The sequence below is a fragment of the Centrocercus urophasianus genome, unplaced genomic scaffold (genome assembly GCF_019232065.1).
Source record: "Centrocercus urophasianus isolate 14NV4802_14NV808 unplaced genomic scaffold, USGS_Curo_1.0 seq_16, whole genome shotgun sequence".
Lineage (NCBI taxonomy): Eukaryota > Metazoa > Chordata > Aves > Galliformes > Phasianidae > Centrocercus > Centrocercus urophasianus.
The window spans coordinates 32,943,280-32,963,272 of record NW_024884711.1 but is presented as its reverse complement, the minus strand read 5'-3'; the positions used below and the strand labels follow the sequence as shown (position 1 = coordinate 32,963,272).

Below are 19,993 nucleotides of genomic sequence, written 5' to 3'. Positions count from 1 at the left end.
CTAAAAGCCTTCCCAGAAGTTACTGTGATTTGGTGGCATATGAAAGCACAAGCAAGGAAGACACAAGAGGTACAAGGAGGCATTATGTGAGGAGCAGCTGAGGTGCCTGGCTGCGCTCAGCCCAGAGCAGAGGAGCTGAGGGGAGGCCTGATGGCGGCTGCAGCTCCTCACAGGGAATGGAGGGCAGCGCTGAGCTCTGCTCTGTGTGACAGCGACAGGGCTGAGGGAACGGCATGGAGCTGTGTGAGGGGAGGGCAGCTGGGCTCAGGGAATGGTTCTGCACCAGAGGGCGGTGGGCATGGAACGGGCTGCACAGGGCTGTGGCACGGCCCCGAGTGCTGGAGTTCAAGGAGCATCTGGACACTGCTCACAGACACTGGGTTTGGATTTTGGATGGTGCTGAGTGAAGCCGGGAATTGGATTCATTGTTTCCTGTAGGTCACTTCCAGCTCAGGAGATTGCACGATTCTATGGCTAGCTTCAGTAGAGAGCAGCTTGCATGGAAATCAAGAAGCTTTTGCTTTCAGGGAAAAGATGATAACATCGACATGAAACATCTGAAAGATTTGCGATCCACTGTAGTGGAAAAATACTATTTTTATTATTTGATATTATTCTTTAACTGATTTATGACCTGTTACCACAGTGATTTCTGAGGCTATTTACTTTTCATGCAATACTTCTCAATGACAATGCAGGTTTCTTTAAAGCCAGTATTAGTCATTAGCTGGAAGGAGAGCATCAATGCGAACCAAATGAATGAGTTTCCTTACATTTGGAGTTTTTTTGTTCCATCAGCATGCACACTCTGGAAATGTATTGAAAAAAATCAGCTATGTATATGAGCTAGGTTTGTGCTTAGGAACGAATGCATTGCAGAAAAAAAAAGCAAAAGCATTCTTTATAGTAAAGTATCTTGTCTTTTGGGGGTCTGTGTTGCTAATGAAGGTGGATGGGCTTGCTCTGGTGCAGTAGAAACTACTGCTCACCTACAAAGTAGCTTTTGGAGAAACAAGAGCTGGAGAGGCTAGAATTCTCACCCTTGCTATCCCATGTTTCTTAGAAGGTATGGAATGCATGCTGTGTCCCATTTTGTAGTTTTGTCCATCCTCCTGTAAGAACTGTGCTCCTCATCCTCATCCAGATAGGTTATCCTGATCCTCAGTCTGAGGGTCAGAGCCTTCACCTCTGAGATGACATGAGATAGATAGAAATGTTTCCAGGTAAAATGTGAAAGGTTTTTATAGAGAGTAGCTTTGGTCTTTCTTTGTGGAGAATTTCTGTACGAAATGCTTCCTTTCCACAGAAAATGTATGTGGGGATTTGTTTTAATAAAAAGCAAATACTAGAAAATTTTTCCTAATGCTTCCCTGCAGCACTGATCTGCAGCCAGACTTTACTCCCCACAATGTATCCCATAGATGTTTCCCCATGATGTGTGACCTGCTGTTGTAAATGTATTTTCTGCCCAGCTAGCTCTCACTCCATTTTTTTCAAAACAATCTCTGTTCCAAATTCACATAAGCTGAAACCAAGTGGAACTATGTAGGCAGATTGCAGCGCTCTGAATCCAAAGCATAAAAATCACCTCACTTATTTCCCCTGGCTCCCCAAATCCCGGCTGCACTTCCCAAAACAGAAGGAGGGAATCTCACACCAAGTAGCTATTATTCACCTTTCCCCTTTCTCACTGATATCAGGAAACATGGCAGCCCACAGACTTGCCTGTCCCATGTCCCATGCCATCTCCATGTCCATGGAAGTGCACAATGAAGGCAGGGTGAGTCTGGCAGCTCCACAACAGTTGTTCTCTGTGAATGCTCAGGTGGGACAAGCAGGACTCACTGCAGCAGGCAGTAGTGTCAACACAATCACACCACTTTTTGACTTTGCTTCCTGTTCCAACATCAGGATGGATCTCAGCAGGAGGCCTCCACGATAGTTCTCCGTCGTGGATACGTTTTTCTCTTGCTGATTTTCCCTGTTCCCTCTGGACAGTTTGGTAGATGCTGTTCCTGACATTGTTGCTGTAAGACACCTCAAATCCTTCAGTTAACCTGTGAAATGTAAGAGCTGAATATACTTTTTAAAGCTCAATATATCTTGTATTAAAGGACACTGAGAAGAGTTTGTCAGGGAAAAAAGAGAGACTTAATATTAAGTTTAAAAGAGACAACTGAATGTTGTTTCTGTGAATTGTATACTGTTTAATCTACTTTAAGTGACAGGAAATAAGCATCTCCCCTGTGTCTGATTATACCCTTATTAATGCTGCTGCATTGCTGGAGTGAGAGGCAAGGCAGGTTTGGCAAGGATGAGCCCTTGGCTGCCTGCCCCCAGACCATGGGGATTGCAGGAGGCACTACACCGACTGCCTCCACCAGATCCATCCTTCCCATTACCACGAGCAGCCCTTCAGGCTCCATGCTCACCGTCAGTCAGTAGGGGAGCTTTGACAAGGCCCAGGCTTTGCTCCAAAAGAGACAGAGGTGGTAACATCACACCTACAGGTCAGAAGATAAAGGCAGGTAAAACACCCTGCTCGAAGAAGCAAAAAAGGAGATCAAATCAGCTCCCATGAAAGGGTAACTCATAGACTGAGCTCCAATGAGAGGATGCCGTTGTCCTCCTTTTAGCAAGCCCCTCCTCTTTTTTCCAACACATACTAATAAAAGATATTCAAGCACAAAACAAAGTAAATCCAAATGAAAAATTCAGCCTGCCCGCTGAATGGCTGATTTAATGAAACTCATGCTTTGCAAGGTTATCTTTTAATCTTTTACTGGGGTAAATGAAAAAAAAAAAATCATTATACACACCTAAGACAAAATTTGCTGTTGAACATCTTCTTTTAACTACACAGGAGTACAACTGTTCTTCTGACTGGTGATTTTAAGAGAACTTGGAACAATAAATCAGAAAATGTCAGGTTTCAATTAGATGGATTAATGAAGGGGATAGTGGCAACTTGTGGGAGGGAAAAATAAACCATGAAAAGCAAAAACACGGGTAATACAAAACATATGTAAATGAGGATCTAAGGAACCTCTTTAGCGTACTTAGCATGAAACTATTAACACTTTGATAGGCAGAAAAGGCAGCTTTGAGGCATCCCAGCTGGAGTGAGCCAGATGCGGACACATGGACTTTTACATTCTGAGACATAGGCTGCAATAGAAACTTTCCCTCTGGTTTTGAACAAAGGGAAACACATGTTCAGGTCATTTAGCCAAGGGGCATTGGACAACAAGGGTGGCTGATGTTCTCATGTACCTGTGGGCAGCAGGATACCACAGCAGCTCAGCAGAAATGAATGCACCCAACCAGAACCTGCAAACTGACAGCTCCAATACTAACATCAGGGGACTTGGCTTTTGCAGTTTTCCTTCTTTTAGTTCATGTTTTTGCAATGATCTGCCACAAACAGATAATTTAGAGTACATTGTATGAGTTGAGTGTTTTCTCATATTGATTGCTAGCCTCCAGTTTTACGTAACCCAGTCTTACCCTTTTCAGATTCATGCCCATAGATCCAAATTTTCCTTCCAATAAAAGCTGTGGAAATTTTGCCACTGACTTTTCTCAATTTCCAGCACTTTTCCCATACTTCTGGTTTTACATTCAGCTGAGTCTTAAATCCTCAAACTTCTCTGTATAAGACCAACACCAGGAAGGAATGAGGACATTCAGTTTTCAGCTTAGGCAAGACAACTGCTGAGCCATTAGAAACTCATGTGGGTTTATAAGGCCCCTAGGCACTAGAGAAAGGTTGACGTGCTATCTTATGCAGAAATGGAAAATATGGGGAACAACCAACCAGTTTAACCTTGGCAAGATACTGCAACAAAGTATTAAGCAACTGCTTCATAGCAAATTGGAATAACTCTCTGATAAAAAGAACTGGTTAACTTGGATTTATGAAGAACAAAGAATGTCAAACCACAGTCTCTTCCACTGAGAGGGAAAATGTTTTACTGTCTGGGAAGAATTCATCGGTTCAATTTTGAGTTTAATAATGTGTTTTCTGACATTTCCCTTGCTGCGGACATAAGTTTTAAACGAAAATTCCCCCAAATGGGCATGCAGCTGGCTGTAAAACATGCAGTCAAGTAATAACATTCAGGGCATCAGTCTCACGAAACACACTTTTTAGAGCACTGCAGGTATCTACTGGGCTTTCATTACTAGATTTCTAGCCATCCAGGTCTGAAATTTGAGGTGACAAATGGCACTTTTGCTATTAGAGGTGCGCATGGAGATACCTACACCAGCCTCACACAAGCAGAGCTGTTGGTTCAGGCATGGGAAGGTTTACTGGCACAGGCGTGCAGAGAGTTATGGATGCCTCATCACTGGAGACATTCAAGGCTGGATTGGATGGGGCACTGGGCAGCCTGATCTGTTCAGTGGCAGTCCTGTCCATGACAGGGGGTTAGAACTGGATGGTCTCTAAGTTCCCTTGCAAGCTAAGCCATTATACGATTCTGTGATTCTATGATTCTGGGATAAGGTTTCACCACATAGACTGCAAGTTGTTGTGTTGAACCCTTCATCTGTGCCTTAGGACTGCTGCAGTGCATCCATGCTGGGCTTTGAGTATAGCTGTCACCAGGCTGCATGTTCCAGATAACACAGGTGGCCCTCATGGCAGGCACTGCCAGCCTACAGAGAGCACACTGCATCTGTCTATATTCCCAAGACAGAGGAGCTGGTCATAAAGAAGTCTGTAAGGGAATGTAATGTAGAACTATATCTCCCAAGTCACAGGTTGTTGCTCACCTGTAGGGGAAAAAGTACATTGTTTTGTATACTTGGAAAAAGGATGAAAAACAAAGGGAGGGAGGAAGGAAAGGAAGTGGGAAGGAAGGGGGAAGGGGTGGGAGGGAGGGAGGGAGGGAGGGAGGGAGAAAGGAAGGAAAAATGGAAGGAAGGGAGGGAGAGAGGAAGGGAGGAAAGCAGGAAGGGAGGAAGGAGGAAGTAGGGATGTTTGTTATAAAATATTTTACTGAAAGCTCATTGTTTGATGCTGTAAGAAAAGTTATGTTTTCCAAGTGGTGAAACTGTCAGCCATGCTTTCGATATATCTAGGACTAGGTAGCCAACAGATCTCTACAGACAAAATACAGACATGAGTTTGGTCTCACAAGGATCAAAATTGGAATTATAAGCAGAACTCCTAAGCTAATGGCTGATAACACATCTTGTAAATCATTATGTTGAACAAAAAGCCTTCTGAGATTTCTTTTCAGCGCACAGCTGATCATCAAATCTCTTTTAGGTCTTTGAAGGTTATTTTGAAATTAAATCAATACTTAGCTCTGCTGCTGTCCTTCATTGAACGCATCCAAAAGACAGAACCCTTTTCTCAAACAAAGGGAATCCTTGTCCTAACTTTGACTAAAAACTCTTCACTCCAATATATGGAATACTGGAATATTCCAGGGAAGCTTCTAAATAAGTTCAGCAAACAGTTGCTCAATCCTTTCTTTCCTCCCTTTGGATCCCGGGTGCTGACCTGGCATTCATTCCTTGTTTGCCATGGGGAGCTCTGCAAACCAAGTTTCCATGGCAGCGCTGATCTGTGAATGCGGCTGTCTCCATCCATGGTCACTGAGGACATGCTTTGCCCTTCTGGTGTCCCATTGCTGGCTGCTCCTGGTGACAGAAAACAAGCACCTTCAGCAAACATGACCTATTGAGCTCTGCCAGGGGCCTGGGCAGTGCAGTGCAGGGACATCCTTACTCCTGGGATTTTCCACCCAGGTCTCTCAAAGGCTTCCCACCCTTAATATAGTCTGGTTTTTTTAGATGCAGGTATGACTTAAGAAAAGGCAAACCCAGCACTGCAAATCCTTTCCCATCAGCCCCAGAAACCTCTGGCAAATGGTTTCTGCACAGAAACAATGAACACAAAGTCCACCACATTCCCCAAACATCACCTAACTTATTCATTTCATGCCTAACAATCAAAGACAGTTCTTCTGGGCAGTAAAATAGTTGTTTACAAAAATTGCATAAGAGGATGACAGAGAAACGTTTCTAGATTTCACTTTTTAAACTGCTAAAAATGGTACTATTTCCATTGGTTGGTTGGAAAAGTGTCTGAAATGCGTTCAAGCAGAAAAACTGTCTATTTGGAGGATATAACCTATATATTCTTTAAAGCATAACTCTTTCCTGTCTCCCCCAGGTTTCCTTCCTTTGTTCTGGGGTACTCAAGTCTTGCTACTCACCTTCATTTAACCAGGTCCATAAGGAGCAGCACAAAGGCTGGGCACCATGTGCAGGCATCTGGCCTTTGTGCACTGTCAGTTACTGCCGCAGTGTTGTCTGATTTCATGTGTTTGCCCTCACGTAACACAGAATGTTGTCACATTCTGATCGTTATCTCCAAGTTCTGCAAATACTCCTCAGAAAATACAGACAGCTAAGTCCCTTACTTTGGGAAAATTCCCACTGCCACCATGCAGTAGATGTTTTACCCACAATTAGCAGCTACCATCAGTGTATTTATAGGAATTCCTCTGAAATCGAAAACACAGCCTAATGGGGTATAAAAGAAAGAGAAAGGAAGTGACTTTTGGACATAGCATGCTTCCACCCCACAGAGCTGAGGTTGGACAGTGAAGGGACCCCTGGCCCAGAGTCCTGCCAGTTACTTTAATCCTGACCTGAAGAGGAATGATACTAAACACTCCCCAAAAATGCTTCCAAACATTGCCATAGGAGAAAGGAAAAATGTTAACTCTGCCCTCACTGATCCAGCTCTGGTAGGGGGCAAATTCCACTTTACGTGGAGTAACATAAACATGAAAGACATACCCTCCAGTGAAAATCTTGCACAACCTCCTAGAACGGGCAGAATTAATCACAGGGAATAATTACGGTTCTAAACAAGAATATTTATGGCATTACATAAACACCATTAAAACAAACTGAAAGGCAATAATTTTTCGAAGGAGGAAAGGAGGAAGTAGGTGTGTGGGGGGTGGGGGGGGCGAGGGGGTGCAAAAACCAATCAAAATTTATAGTTGAAAAGATAAAAGTTCCTATGTGTCAATCATCTTGGAAATTGTTTCTTCAGCCATCACTTGCACCTTGTTTAATTCCCTTAATAAAATGAGGAAAGAATTTTGTTTATAAAGTTACCCAGTATTTGGAGTTTAAAGCAGTTTTCCTTAAAAAAGATTCTTTCAAACGGAAGAAGAAAAGTGGAAAAGTTCTTTCCAAAATGTTTCAACTTAAAAAAAAAAAAAACAAAACAAAACAAAAAACCACCAAAAATAATTTCAAGACATTATCATCCCAGAAACCCTCTTTTCTTCCTCCTTCCCTTTTTTCTCTTTTTCCTGAGGCAGAAAAGGATGAAGGGAAGAGGGAGTTTTCCTCCCTTGTCACTGACTGAAAAAATTAAGACAGCTGTATTATTAAATGAGAAAGTGGAAAGAGTTGCAGAGAAAGGCATTTGGGAATTTTCTTTTGCAATGTTCTTGAGGCATTTTTCTAACCAGTTCTAAGTATTAGAGCTGGGGCAAAAGCTTTCTGTGCCTTTTACACACCAGATGCTATTCTGGAAAAGTGGAGTTGCAGACGTGCCCCGCACAGTGTGGGGCTGCCTGAGCAGCAGAGTGTCTGACAGCAACTGAGGGCACATCTGCAGATCCAGAAATCTCCTCGTCAAGTAAGCTCCTGTTACCCTCCATTGGATTCTGGTTAGACACAGGTGAAAGCAGTGCCTACGTGTACCAGGAGCATGTGGAAGTGGTTTAGAATTATGCTGTTAAAAGAAAAGTTTTGTTCAAAATGCTGTTCCCTTGTTGTCTATTCAGACTTGGGCATATTCCAGCATCTAGAAATGGATGGGAGCTAGCAACACCCAGAGCCAGAAAACACATTTATCTCCTTTAAAATTCCCTCTTTAGGGAGCTGGCTTCTGGGAAATGCAGTCCAACTTCCTCCCATGCAGAGTACTAGCCCAAAAATGTATGGGGGATTTTTGAGCCAGGCAGAGCACAAGAGGCTCGTGTTGGAGGCTCATGGCAGTGATGAGGGCAGTCTGTGAATGTGCCATGGGCTGACATTCAGCAACAGGGAGTTGCTAAATGCGGATGTGCACTTGAAAACTGGATGCACTTCTGCAGTAGATTTTGTGGAAATGGTCTCCTACGGCCTCGCTCCAGACAAGCATGAAAATGTTCTCAGCTGGCTGCAAGCTGTGGGATCAATATCAAGTCTGTGATTTGCATAGAAATGCTGTAATCTAATTGATGCACATGGGCAACAGATATGCTTTTGCAAATCAGCTGTGATTACCAGGATCCCTCCTAGGAGTCACTAAACAATGTCTGGCTGCTGGGCCGCGGAACACACACAGGGCAACTCAAACCTCCCAAACAATTTTCCACTCTGCCACCCAGGCTCCATTAGCCAAACACTTGTAAAAGAGAACACGACAACACAGACAGCTTGGTTTCAGCTGAAAGGCCCAAAGTACAAAAATTCATTCTAGCCCAATTGTTTGAAAATACAAAAACTCACATAACCCAATTGTTTGAAAATACAGAATCCCATCTAGCCCAACACAGACTGCCTCCAATTTCTCTTCTGGTGCAGCAGAACGTGTCACTTTGCATGTTGTGTTGGGTCTCCGTGTTTGGGACAAGGAAGATGTGGAGCTGTTGGAGCAGAGGGGTCAAAAGATGCTCAGAGGGATGGAGCACCTCTCCCATGGAAACTGGCTGAGGGAGCTGGGACTAGAGAAGAGAAGGCTCCAGGAAGCTGCACTGCAGCCTTTTAGTACTTGAAGGAAACTTATGGTCAGGAGAGGAGCCACCATTTTACACAGTCTTATAGCAATAGGACAAGGAGGAGTGGTTTTAGACTAAAAGAGGAGAGATTTAGGTTGGATGTTAGGAGGAAATTCTTTACTCATAGATTAGTGGAATGGGTTGCCTAGAGACGTTGTGGATACCCAATCCCCAGTGCATTCAGGGCCAGACTGGATGGGACCCTGGGCAATCTGATCACTGCTACCATGACAGAAGTATTGGAACTAGACAGTCTTTAAGTCCTTTCCAACCCAAAGTATTCTATAATTCTGTGATTCTGTGATTTTTTTCTGAAACAAGAGATGTCCACCTGCTCCCCATTTCCCAGGCACAGTCTGAGCCCTCACTTGGGCCTGCTAGCCCATCTGGCAAGTCAGAGGCCAGACATGGCTACACTTCCTGCCTCTGCTTCTCCTGGTGGCAGCAGCCAGGTGCAGGGCCAGGAACATCCCTACCCCCCAGTGTGCTCATTGAGGCGTTGGGGAGGGTTTGTGCTGCTGACTTCAGTAGTCAGGCAGCATTTTTTGAGTCAGAATGACGGTTTAAGTGAGGTCCTTCCCCTGACCTTCCCATGACACTGTGCTCATGAATAACCAGGTCTGTTGCTGCCCCTCGCGCTTAATTTTCTCTGAGGAAATCTTCTGTTAAGGGGCAACAGTTTTCCATTTCAGTATACAGCACTGCCCAGCTGCTTGTTATTTCACTTGGCTGAGCCTAACAAGCTAATGGTATGTTTGATTTGCACTACCAGTTCCTGCTAGAGACATCATAACTTTTATTACAGACGTGGTTCTTGTTAGAGACTCAGTTGTCCACAGAAGAAAAAAAATATGCATTTATTTCACTCGAATCACTGTTTAACTCATTATTTGCAAGCACAGCACTGGCAGGGATCATGCTATCAGCTGCATTTCTTTTTAGTGTCCTTCACCGTTTCTACAGCAAACAGGGAAATCGTTCTGGCTGTTCTCCTTCCAGCTGCTTTGATATGCGCTGCCATTGCTGTCCCAAACCCTGGGAGGACAATCACGTTTCTGATTGCTACAACATTTGCTGTAAACTTTCTTAGAGCTGAGCAGTTAGACCCAGACTGACAGTTGCCATGGGGAAATAGGGATACAGAAGGAAGATAAACAAGAATACATTGAATTGGACTTAGCTCAGTGCAATATTTCTGCCTTGGTTTAGTCACTAGTAAAGAAAGACGGTATTCACACACATCATCACACCACAGCCTTTTGTAAAATAAACCTCACTGAAAGACAACATGTAAAGCAAAACGTAAGTATGTGCATTTTGTTGGTTTTTCCAATGAGCCAGAGTAGAAATCGTTAAGGTTGGAAAAGACCTCTAAGATCATTTAGTTCAGCTGCCCACCTACCACCAATATTGCCCACCAAACCATGTCCCTTAGTACCACATCTCCCCTTTCTTTAAACACCACCAGGGATGTGACTCCACCACTCCCCTGGGCAGCCTGTTCCAAAACCTCACCAGGATTTGTTGTGTACAGGTCCTCCATTGTGAGGTATCAATTTGCAGTTTTATCAAACATTGTGAATTTCAAATGCATAACATACTCTGAAAGCTGCTGAACTTTTGGTCCTCAGGGCATCCAGCCTGAGGAGCTTTTCTTCCCATCTTTGAAGTCACAGAACTCATAAAGCTGAGCAAAACTGTTTGTGAGTTTGTTTTCCGTCCATATCTCTCTCTTGCTTTAAGACCAGACAGAAGATGACATTATTAGCAGGCTGCTCACAAGCACCTAGTTGTTTAGGGGCAAGCTTTTTACTTCTGCTTTCAAGCAGAGATGAAAGATTGTAAAAACCTCTCTTTTTTTTTTTTTTCCTAAGGGAATTACAGCTCACAAAAGTTCTTGTAACTCCTTACAGCAGCTATTTTACTACTCAGAGAGAATATTTACTGGGTCACTTTCTTCCTGCAGCAGGCCTCAGTGTTAATAAACGGTGTCTGTGAGTTACTTTATGCTCTTCATACTTTATTTTGATCTAGCTGTGTGTTTAAGGAGCTAAAGAGAGTGTGTGTTGATGAACTGCTTACACCACAGCCTTGCTCTAGGCCAAAATGTAGAGGGCTTTTTTTTTTTTTTTTTTTTTTTTGGTGAGTTTTTGTAGGTGCACTGAAATCTGAAAAGCAGGGCACCCTGCCAGTGTTACTCTGTGAGTCTGTTAGCTGCTGCTCACTCAGCACTCACATCTGTCTTCACTAAGCAGGGACAGACCCCAGCACCCTGAGCACAGCACGCTCCAGAGCCACTTACAGACTGCAGAGCTGGGGGAGCCTGTGCCCCACGCCCCCCCCCACTGCAGTGTTTCTTCCATCACATCAAAGTCACAGCTTTGTTCCAGAAGGCTGTGTCACAGATCTGCTGGCCGTGAGGCTTTGGTACCAAAGGTAACAGAATGGGGAGGGCCAGGAGGATGTAGCCAGCAGGAACCCGGAGCTGGGCTCTCTCTCAGCCTTGCATCCTGTTCAAAAGGTCATGTAAAATACAGCAGAGAGTCTTTTTTTTTTCAATTTCCAAACAAGCAGTCAGATGATTTTAGTGAAGGATTCAAACTCAAAGTGCAATATCCCTGGAGGCCAGTTACCCCTAAGCCCTCAAATGAGGCACGCAGTCATTACAACATCAAGCTCAGCGCTAACACACCCAACACAAGGCAGCACCGCATGCCTCTGCAGTGAGGTTGCACAATAGCTTTGAATTAACATCTATGTGTCTGTTCTGCAAGGAAATCAGTTCTATGTCCATGTAAAATACAAGAGTCTTATCCAGCCTGTTCTACCAAGGTCAGAAATCACAAACACATGCCCCGTAATGTCCATTTGGATGTCTTGCATGACAATTCAGTGTGCAAACCCAGACGAGCTGTAACCGTGTGGGGAATCACAACTAGCCTCTGAAGGCACATCTTCAGCATAGGCACCTTCTCATTTCACGAAGCGAGGTCCTTGAGCTGACAAATTTCCAGGTTTTCCTTTGTGTACTGCATGCTTATATGCTAGCCACACAATCAGCAGAGCCGGGATTTATGGATTTATTGGCTGTGACCAGTCATGGGCTAAGTAAACAGATTAATATGTATTAACATACTGCATTTGTTCAAAGTTCAGAACTTGTGTGCGCATGTGAACTTGGTATTTATCCCCAGTTCTTACTGAGGGAGCTGATTAAAAACAAGATTGTGCAAAGTAAGCAGGGCATTAAAAAGACAGCATTATAACATTTCTTTTTTGTTACTGAAATACCCTGAATAGTGGTTGCCTGATTTAATGGCTCATCAAGCTATAACTCTCGCATAATCTTCAAGGGTTTGGTGGTTTTATGTTGTAACTTGTAGTGGATGCTGCAAGAAGTAAAAGTTCTTATGAAATTATTTCTGTGCTGTTATCCTTAAAGATCATCCCTAAGACAAGTCATAATGCCTCACCTACAAAAGACAAAGGAAGAGAAAGGACAGTCACGTATTGGTCACCTCGTGAAAACAAGGTCTCAATACAGAAGCAGTGACTTATTATTATAGCACATATTTTTTCTTAAGGTTTTGGCTTTTGGTCTTGAAAGCTTTGTATATGTTCTGTCTAAACATCATGGGACAGTAACTCAACTGAACTCCTGTTTTATAATAGCAGTAAAAAGCTCCAGGTGTGTGTTAACACTGTCAGAGCTGCTGGTGTTAAGTGCAGTGATACAAGCTGCTACTACCCCCTCCCACAAAGCCCTGACCTGGTTCCCTGCAGAGCATCTCCATTCCTGGCTCATCTGCAGCATAGGGATGTCTGGACAGGACTGAAGAGAAGGGCTTTTCTGCTGTTTGCCCCTGAGGAATCCTTCACTGTTTCTAACACAACTTTAACACAAAATCAGAGATGAAGCAGGAACGCAACATTTTTCACAGGAGAGGACTTCCCTGGAGGTTCCCATTGCTGTCCACTGTAAGCCATCTCCCAAAGCCTCCAGCTGGGGTAAGGGACATGAATCAACATTCATTAGGGAAATTATTAACAAGAACTTGTTGAACATGTTTGTAGGAAGGTCTTTCCAGCACAAAAGCCCCTTCCCAGCTGGAGGAGGCAGAGGTAAGCTGGATGCTTGGTAGTGCTGCCAGCCCAAAAGTTCTCTGATAAGATGATCAGATTTGTTACTTTGACTGTTAAAAATCTAGCCCCTTGCTCTGTTGCCTGAACAACAGCTCTCTTTTATGCAACGTCAGCATGAATTTTCAAGGCAGATTACTGATTTAAGATGTTAATTAACAGCTCTCCCAAAGAACCATCCTACTGGAAAGCAAGAATCTAACACATTTCTCTTAGCCTGGTGTGACTTCACTGCAGCTTGTCTGTATATTAAGAAAATATCACCTAGAGATGAATCAGTGCCTCTTTCTAACTTGCAGCCTTCCAAAAATTCTGATTACTTCTGCAACACAGAACCAAATCAACAGATAGGTGGAGGAGAACACATCTCAGACCTTCTCAAATACTTTCCTGGGATGTGAGAGAGCCTGGAAACTGGTGAGAATTCAAAAGCAGGACTCCCTGTCCCAGGGATACGGTACAGACCAGCAGACACACAGCCCAGCCCTAGAAGTTGTGCCCTGTGTTGCTTGCCATGCAAAGTATGATTCACCAAGCATCCTCTGAGCCTACCAGCTGGCTCCCACTTGGTGAGCAAGATAAGGAAGTGGCAAGGTATAACAGGGCTTATCTGGAACTCCCTGCAGCCTGGTGAGGTCTAGAGTAGGGTGCAATGGCTGTAGACATGCTGCCAGTGGAAACAAATGCTGTAAGGTCTTTAAGCATCTACAGAGTTGGACAAGTTGAAAGTAGGCTTTCTAGGATTTGGCTGATGAATTTAAGCACTTAATGTGAAACTCAGAGTTTCTTAGTGGATCTAGCCTTTATCAAGCATGGTGAAAACACAGGTTGGCCTAGTTTCTTACTCAAGTATCATCTGGAATTATTACACAGGGCTTTGTTGTAACTGCCTAAACAGCCTGTGACACCAGCAGCACTGCTTGTCTGTCTTTTCCAATTAAGCACTTAAGAGTTTCCCAAGGTAAATATTAATACTTTAGAAAGGAAATACTAACATGTACAAAATCCTTTCCAACCTTTCTGCTTAAATAGCTATCATTTTTTAGTGAGGTCACAGCATCCAGCTTTTCATAATAAAAAATAAGCAGGATAAGTAGTTTTACTCATGTCAAAACTTGAATGCAATTTTATGTTTTTCTTTGACTTACCCTATAAATATTTTTACTACAACATTCAAAGTTTATGAGATCTCTAAGACTTGTAAAGAGGTTGAGTAACTGGAAACCAAAAGCTAATACCTACCACAGGGACCTGGGGGTTCTTAAGAAAGCTATTTATTAATATTAACAAAAGCTTTTTTACTGATGATCTGGTTTACAGAAGTGAATATTATTTTACCTTTCCATTCCAGTGTAAACAAATCGGTGAGGGGGGACGAACAAGAAACAGCACCGCAATGCCTGACAGCATTGTTTGAGTGATATTTCTCGGGTTACAGTCTTCTGCCAGTACCCCTTGAGCTGAGCTTCCACAGTCAGATTACTGCTGAGAGTCCAAGTGCAACTCAGGAGCCACAAATCATAGCCTTGCTGAACTAGAGGAAAGAACAAGCTGGCCATTTGTTGTGGATGCCTTCGACAAGCTGTGTACTTTTTTTCTGTTTATGAGACACTCACCACGACACTTTATCTTTCCTAATGCATTTACTATCTATAATTGTAGTTGCAACAGTTATCCGCCTTGTAATAAAATGTTTCTGTGCCTGAACATGACCAGGAGGAGCTGTGTCAGAGGCCGGGAGGTAGGAGATTACCTGCCTATGTCTGCCATGGCCACAAGAGAACACGCAGGTTTCAGCCCATCTGCTGGCACAGTTGAGCAGAGTTCTGTGTCACTGCCTATTTGCTAGTCACTATTTTAATTTTGGTCCCAAACCATGATTTACTGACTGAAGATTAACTATTCCAAAAAGTTCGTGCAAGCGAGCATCCCAGCCTTTCGTACAAACATTTGTGGATGGTCATTAAGAGAATAATGTGGGGCCAACTGAGCAACTAGTCAAAACACTTAGAATTTGGCCCACTCCAGTAGGAGCAGGTCCTGGCACCTTGGTTTGGTTCATTCTTGTAGGCTTTCCTCTAGCTGCTCCTTCAGAACCACTTTTGGACATGGCTGCTCCCGACTCTGTTTCTAATCCTCCTTTCTTTATGGATTAAAGAACTAATCATCTGTAAGAGGGATTAAAACTTTCGCATCCATAAAGCTCCAAATTCTGTTGTTTCAATACAAACTGGATCTGCTTCAGTGGCAGTCAGTGGCAAAGGACAGACAGAATCACTTCCAAAATGGACTTCGTTTCCAACGAAAGTGTGGTAGGACAGCAACTTTTGTGCCATGCTCTGATCTGCTCAACACAAATGCCATGACTGTAATAAGGGTAATGATTAATTTGAGTGCAGTAATGCCTGCATTTTTGTGGCCATGTGGGTGGATAGGCTTTGGCAGCAGCTTGCTGGAGATTTTGATTGCTGGACAAATAAGAGATAGAGGCAGAAAGTGAGCAGACTTTGATTTGGAGTGGTTTTGCTCAGTTTGACTTCCCAGACTAGGAAAAATGTTTAACTGTGACAAGATCCTGAGCTCTCTGGACATGCCAGTCTTTCCCTGGTGGTTGTATAGGGATCCTGCATAAGTTGTTCAGACCAATTGCCATGAAAATAGATTAAATTAGAGAAAATGAACTAGACAGTGATAAACATTGATTTTCCTCCTTCTTTTTGAGATGCCAGTTTCCTCTCTTCTTCAGGACAGAAAGAGGCTTTGAAAACACTTCTGTTCTTGTATAATCATGGGAGCAAAGCACCTTAGTGTTACATGGCCACAATCAGCCAGCAATCAATTGCCCTTGTCTAACTTTCCAGTTGTCCACCTCTGTCCGTGTCAGCCCTTTGCAGGCCTCTGGTAGCCAAAGAGGAGTTGGATCCCAAAAGGCAATGGCTAAGTCAGAGTAAGAGCAATATTGCTGCTGTACCAGTTGATGTGAGCTGGGGCTCGAAGGGTAAACCCTAGTGAACAGTTTCCCCCTACATAGCCCATATCAAACATATTGTTGCATTATACTCTTGTCTGGTGCCTACAAATCAGTTTAAAAACACATTATAAAATAAATAGGATTCTGTGGTAATTGTTCTGCTACAATAAACATCTGACATGAAACATGGTGAATTTTTTGGCTTCTCTGGTGCCCATTTCTTGAAGGCGACCATGACAGGATGAGAAAGAAAGGGAAATAACTCTGAAAAGAAATCATCAAGGTCACCCAGCTGATCAATAATTATGGGATTTGACGTCATCAGAAAATTAACATTTTTATGATTGGTCAAGTAGAAAAAGAAAAGCTCTCAGCTCTTCCCAAAATAAGCAAGCATATCTAGTGCATGTCTCCTCATGCAGTTGGATTACCAAGCAGGATGCATTTCTTACTGCTTCTCTCTGTCTGTAAGATGCTTGGGGTTTGCATGTGTTCCATTTCCCTATCACGTTCCTCTCCCTTGACTCAGTCATTGACCGCCCAGAGGTGTGCACTACGATTTTGGTGACTTTCCTGCAGACAGAACTGGCAGCATTGGTAGAGGGAGACAACTTCAGGTTCTCCAAAGACGTCTATATGGGGTTACTGTGGTGGCTGTGAATTCACTATTACTTTCTCTGGTTTTTCAAAGGAGTATTTCATGGTTTCTTGCCAGCCATTTAAACAGAGATGACATCTGGTCAAGACATCTGGTCAAGATGACCAAGGAGATGTGGAGGGCACACAGGTACAAAAAGGAGTTGGCAAGTATGAAGCAGTGTTGTGAGGCAAGAGTGGGAGAGCTGCCAAAAGAAAAATAGGAATGTGCCCGTAAATTGAAAACAAACACACTCCCTACAAAATGGAGCTACTTCTAGTCGGGAAGGTTTATGGACTGCAAAGTTGTCCCATATCCCTTTGGAAGAAGAGGTTTTGTTTTAAGGCACTTTGTACACACAAGTTTCAGTTTATCCACAGTTACACTATTCATTAGATTCACTGTCAGGACCTACATCTCCTTTGTATAGGATCACTGAGTTTGTCTTGAACCTAAGGACACTTGTCTCTTTAGAGTGTATTTTAGGAAGTAAAAAACGTGCCTGTTTTTCTCTGCATTTTAAATTAAAAATAAACTTAGACGATTTGCCTCAAACATTCCAAAAGAAAAAATAAATCTGCTGTGGCTTCACATTATATATGAAGTGTTTCAAGCCTAACATAGATTTGGGGTTTTATGTTTAGTGGTGAATTTAGAAAATATTACAGTTCAAATTTAGAATACATCGCTCCCTGTAACCTCAACCCCAAACTCCACAACTCCAAGTTTAGCACATAATAGGCTCTATCTACAGAATAAGCTAAGTACCTTGCTGCTGCCTACGTGCTCCTTCAGTTAGCAAAGTCAAAATTTGAGATTCTCAGAGCCCTCACTCAGCTTTATGCAGGTATCCTAGAGTTAAGTGCTTTGTACGAATAAGTGCAATTTTTCTGGGCATGCGTGTCTGAGCATCCCTGTTTCTTCTTCTCAAATTGTGCCTCTCACATAGACTAAAGCAGATAACCTTGTCCTGGAGCAGTTTTTGGATGCCATGTTTCCTTTCCCTCTCTTCTAAGTTCTGAAAACCATTCTCTAGAGTCAAACACTATCTTGGTCTGTTCAGCCTAACTCAGCTATCCATAGGAGATCGCCTGGGAAAAGTTAGAATATCTGAGAGCTTTCCCAGAAAATGTCTGAAATGGGTTCAAGTCCCTCCAGGTTGGTTTGGGATTTAGCCAAGGTGCCTGGCACAGCTGATGAGTGCTGACACAACTGGACAACCAGAGCTGACAGGGAGGAAATGGGGGTAATGGTGGGAAGGAGGAAGATAGAGCAATAGTCCCTCTGTTTTTCTGTTTGTTCTCCCTGGACTTTCTACATCACTGTGGCACACTCTGAAACATCTTACATTACAGACATTGTAACTTAGAGAGGAAGTAATCTGGATTCACCTGAGGAAGAATCTTTAATCTGAAGGAGGGAAAGCAAAACAGGGACTCCTTTGTACTCAAGAAAAAAAAGTGTTCAAGCTTACTGAGGGAGCCAAGAAAAAGAAATTCATATAGATATGTTTATTATTTTGCCTCTATCTGTATATCCCCTATACTACGTAAATGGTAACATTCATTTAATTTCATAGTTTTGAGGATTTTTTTTGGATCTTTCTCAGCTTCCTTATCTGTGTTTGTTCAACAAAGCAGAAAATTCTGAATTCAGGTCACCCACAACACTGGTGCTCCAGCAAAAAGGATATTTAAACCTCTGTCTTTAATGATGGAGAGCAGAGTGAAGCCAAAACAGGGATGTATACCTTTAGAAGAGTTCTTTCTAGCAGGCTGAACATTAGCAGTATGCACAGGCTTTCATACTTCCCCTGCTCACCGGATAGCAACATTACTTCCACTCTGACACGTGTCCAAGTCACTGGATGTCTTGTGCTAGTTTACAGAATTGAGCCCATTTTATCCAGTTGCTGGAGGTCTCCAGGTCTCACACTGACACCCGCAAAGAATGAGACACCAATTTGAAGCCAGAGACAAAAAGGCGAGGGGTTGCACTATAGTAATATTCACTGAACTCTTCTCAGAGTCAAAAAGTAATCTATTAGGGTGCACTCTTGCCAAGATTTTAGTATTCATATAACTCAGGAATAGTCTCCAACACAAACTGAATAATCATATCCAGAACACAAGCTTAGTTTCCGCTTCCAATTGACATTCAGTAAAGGTCAAGTCCTGCTTCCCCTGAAGTCAATGTGAAAATCCTAATTAACTTCAGTAGAAACTTGAATGGGCCCCAAAGAGTTAATGGTAGTAGGATAAAAAACAGAAACAAAGCAAACTCTTAATCAAAAATTTATGGCACGCAGCTAAGAGCAACCTCTCTGGGGTTGTACTGTTTAAAATAGGAGCAGAATTTCAGCCTGAGACACTCACTGATACCATTCAAAATGCATAATTTGTGATATTTCAGTTCCAGAGACAACACATTCCAATATGCATAACATTTTAGTTACTTATCTTCTATGAGTTGCAGGGCACAATGTTTTTTGTTTAGAAATAAGTCAGCTCTGAGTCACCACTGAATATCCCTGCACTAAATTGGATTTCCCCAGCTAACCTTGACTAACTGACTTAATTCAAAAAGTGCAAAGAAACCACAGAACCTGTTTTGCAGCCATCAGTCTGTGCCTGCTGCCCCATGACCACCTTGCATGGGGTGTGAGGAGAGTTCAGGTCAGCTGGGATGCTCTGGGGAACCTCACTCTGTTGGACATGACCACAGTACAAGGGGCACAGAGCCTGAAGCAGAACCACTCTTTCTAAGCCATCATTGTCATTTCCTCCTCCCACTATGCAGCAGGGCATTTCCAGATTGAAACCCTTGTCATTCGTTTCAGACTCTCTCCGACTTTCAAAAGGCACTTAAAAATCTCCCACAGTGTGTGTGCCCAGTACCACAGGGCAACAAGTTATCAGGATGATCTAATGTATCCATTGCTAGCGGGAGGTTTGGGATGCAAGGCTGGGTTTCCTGGATGCTGCACACCCACTTCCGCTAAAATCTGGCATTTCTAGAGATCTGCAATGCTTGCCTTATCACGCTTCTTCTGCAGGAAAGGTTTGGCCACAGACTATGCAATTTATGTTCTTTTAATGGAGAATACGGCCGGAAACTGCAGCATAGGAAGTTCCGCACAAATGTGCACAAGAACTTCTTTACAGTGAGGTGACTGTGTCCAGGTGTGGAGCCCTCAGTACAAGAAAGACATTGAGATTTTGGAAAGGGTCCAGAGGAGGGCGACTAAGATGATCAGGGGGCTGGAGCACCTCCCCTATGAGGACAGGCTGAGGGAGTTGGGCTTGTTCAGCCTGGAGAAGAGAAGGCTGCGGGGTGACCTCATTGCAGCCTATCAATACCTGAAGGGAACCTACACCCAGGAGGGGAGTAAACTCTTCAAAAGGGCTGACAACAGCAGGACTAGGGGAAATGGATCGA

At 43.2% G+C, this 19,993-nt stretch overlaps 1 long non-coding RNA gene across 6 annotated transcripts; it reads right to left on the bottom strand.

Annotated features, from left to right (window-relative positions):
- Positions 1 to 577: 577 nt before the first annotated feature.
- On the bottom strand, positions 578 to 6,356 carry LOC122159745. 6 transcript variants are annotated; one of them, XR_006168608.1, is made up of 6 exons: positions 6,234 to 6,352; positions 5,516 to 5,655; positions 3,508 to 4,779; positions 2,820 to 3,414; positions 2,433 to 2,504; positions 578 to 2,057 (listed from the first exon to the last, which is right to left on the bottom strand). It is a non-coding gene; the product is annotated as an uncharacterized LOC122159745 (long non-coding RNA). The 6 variants fall into 6 exon arrangements; XR_006168605.1 differs by having other exon boundaries at positions 2,820 to 2,901; positions 3,274 to 4,779; positions 6,234 to 6,348; XR_006168604.1 differs by having other exon boundaries at positions 2,433 to 2,538; positions 2,820 to 4,779; positions 6,234 to 6,351.
- Between the last annotated feature and the right edge of the window lie 13,637 nt (positions 6,357 to 19,993).